The sequence below is a fragment of the Schistocerca nitens genome, chromosome 1 (assembly GCF_023898315.1).
Source record: "Schistocerca nitens isolate TAMUIC-IGC-003100 chromosome 1, iqSchNite1.1, whole genome shotgun sequence".
Taxonomy (NCBI): Eukaryota; Metazoa; Arthropoda; class Insecta; order Orthoptera; family Acrididae; genus Schistocerca; species Schistocerca nitens.
In genome coordinates this window covers 706,379,089-706,382,460 of record NC_064614.1, presented here as the reverse complement: position 1 = coordinate 706,382,460, position 3,372 = coordinate 706,379,089, and positions in this window count along the sequence as shown.

Here is a 3,372-nt window from a genome sequence, read left to right as displayed (position 1 = left end):
GGAGAGTTACCAACAATCATTCTTCCCACAAAGCATTCACAAATTGAACATCGATGGGGGATCAGTTAGTGGTAACATGGGGCTTGCGGAGTGTTCTCATAGATGCACATATTTTTAACACACTATGTCACATATTCATAATGCAGGGACACGTTCCTTGCAGCGAAATGTAAACCTGGTACGTAGTAAGAGTTTATTTCTTTAAATAAAGCACTGTGGAAACCGTTTAACTTTTAACGCCCTGTACTTATGTGTGTCTTGAAATGGTGATCTTGGAAAGTTGGAAAAAGCTCGCGAGATTGCAACAAATTATCCCAAAATTTTAAACACCAGCGGAAGGTGAGCATACGCTGGAGTGCTTTCAGAAAATGTCATTGTTTTTAAGATACTATGACGTTACATTCCAATACCACGGGGACAGGATCCCTACAGTATAACTTATACTTAGGCTTTAGTAATAGTTTGTTTAAATAATTGATTGTGGTAATTGTTAAAAAATTAAAAGTCGTGTACTTACGTGGACCTCTGAATTACACTCTTAAAGTGGGTATTTGGAATACTGGAAGGAGGAGTGTGGGGGGGGGGGCGGAATTGGCATAAAATATAACAAAGACAATGGGAGGTGGTCACACATTGCAGTGCTTACAGAAAATGCCAAGACATTAAATTATAGTAATTCGGCTGTGCCCCTTCGAATTTCCAAGCCACACACTGTAACAACAAAGTGTCTTACTTCGTAAGTTAATAGCTATCGCCATTTTCAAGCAGGATAACTCTGCTGCTGGCACTTAATGATGACGATGATTTCACTACAATGCACAGAGCTTGACTGACGACGCTCACACAATTGGGCCCTGTGAGAGAAGAGGAAGGGGGAGAGGGAACGTTTTCTCATTATTTTTAAGTCTTCCTATTCTCCTAAATCAATTATGGGATGGTGATCTTGATCTAGCAGCCACAAATGGTATAGTGGATGGGTGACCATTTTTCCGCCGGTTTTTTAGCCCTAGAGGCGTGGGTGGCGAAAGGGGCGGCTTATCTTGGCACGTGATTGGTATCAGGTTATATACTGGCCATGAATTTACGACGCACAGGTGTGAGGTTACATTGAGATTTTGAGATTACGTCGTTATCTGGGTTAGAAATGGCTCACCCACACTACTGAGCGACTCTAATTGGCTACCGTATACTATCACCTGGTTTGCTATGACTAATGATAATGAGCAAATCTCATTCGCTGCTATATATTATCACCTGATTGGCTATGATGCCAACAGCAGCATGCAACGAAAAATTGCTGATACCATAAGCGCACTTAAGCCCTGTATGGCATTGCTTTGTCCCTTCTAATATGAGAGAAAATACCACTAAAATCTTGGTAACTCTAGTTAATGATAAAAGCATGCATCGTTCTAAGTAACCGTAAGTGATATACAGGGGATTCCGTAAGAGCGTGCAAAAATTTAACAGGACATAGGATGATCCACTGAACAATTTGACGTAGGGAACCTGGGTTCAGAGAAGCCAGCTTAAGGAGATAATGGGAATAAAATCACATTACTGTGTACTTTTTTATTTACATTAGTTACAGTTAACTGCAAATACCATCATTGATAATAAACGTACCATTTGTATAGTATCTTACAAAATGTGCTGAAACTGACGGCCATCACCTCAATGCAAGCATGACATCGGCGAACAAGATTCTGACGTATCCTGGCAAATAACCTGGTGTGTTTCGAATCACGTAACAGGCAGCTACAGTACTGGCAACTAAATCCATCTCCGTATCCACTGGGGTTTCATACAAAGTGACTTTACATATCCCGATAGGAAATAATCAAGGGGTTCAGATCAGGTGACCTCGCAGGCCGTGGAATAGGACCTCCCCTTCCAATCCAGGGACCAGGAAATACTGTACCAGTACTGCTCCCTCGTATTTTACTGCACATCTCTGAATAGCACTGAGTAACGAATGGGTCTGTCGTTGATTCATAGCAAGTTCTGTCATGGGACAATGTAAAAACGATACAACAACCCACCTTATGGACAAGTAATGTAAACAAATACCTTCATCATGACTTCCCGATAATCAGGCTCGTCCTCCTTGTTTCCTTGCAGGAAATAAAGAATGTGCTTGAAAATAAACAGCACAGTACGTGTAAACTTGTACGCATGTGAGTTGTAAATAAGCTGGAAAACAGTAATGCTAGACAAATCGCTAGACAAGTCTACTTGCATATCTCCTTAAGCTGGCTTCTCCGACCCCAGCTTCCCTGCCTCAAATTGTTCAGTGGAGCATTCTGTATGTCCTGTTACATTTTTTCATGCTCTTACGGAAACACCTTGTATATAATGATGTATACATTAAAGTGTGGTAACATGATCCAAGCCAACCTAACAAAACTTCCAATAAAATATTTCTTTACAATAACAAGCTAATTTTCATAAAGTTCATATTGATATGAAGGAGACGTTGAGTCGCAAACAGGCACAACGAAAAGAATGCTATACTTTTAAGCATTTGGCTGAAAGGTCTTCTTCTAAACTGAAAAACGCACACACATTCGCGCAAGCATCACACATACTCGTACGCATGACCACTGTCTCTGGCCATTGAGATCAGACTGCTCACAGTATTGCACATCATGGGAGAAGCAACCCCTAGGTGATGGAGTAAGGAGAGGGCTGCAGTGTGCAGGGAAACGGGCAGCAGGGTAGGGCTGGGGGAAGGTGTAGTTACGCTTGTGGGAGCATGCAGCGAAGCGCTGGTGACAGGGTAGGGCTGCTAGGCAGTCGGGAAGTTTCGGGCGGGGAAGAAGGAGAATGGGAAAGGAGAGAAGCAGAGGATATTCCATTGTTATTCTATAGTATGATGTTGTGGTGAACAATGGAACATTCAAATTCGTAGTTCAGATCACGCTCCATGGTTTGGAGGTAAACAATTGGTTAAAAACAGTGTGTGTCCTCGCGACGTAGTGATCGTTTGTATTCCATGCGATTCAAAACAATTTAAAATATTAGTATTACAGACACCCAATTTTAATTCGTAGCTCTCTAGCCCTGTGTACTGTGACAGCACTAGAAGGGACTTGTTCATTTTATTAGGTACAACATTCGTGCTTAAATGCAAATGGTTCAAATGACTTAACATCTGAGGTCATATGTCCCCTAGAACTTAGAACTACTTAAACCTAACTAACCTAAGGACACCACACACACCAGTACCCGAGGCAGGATTCGAACCTGCGACCGTAGCAGGCGCGCGGTTCCGGACTGACGCGCCTAGAACCGCTCGGCCACCACGCCCGGCGCATAAATGCAAATAGAAACGTTTCACAACACAGCATGATTTGGTTAAAGCGATTCCAA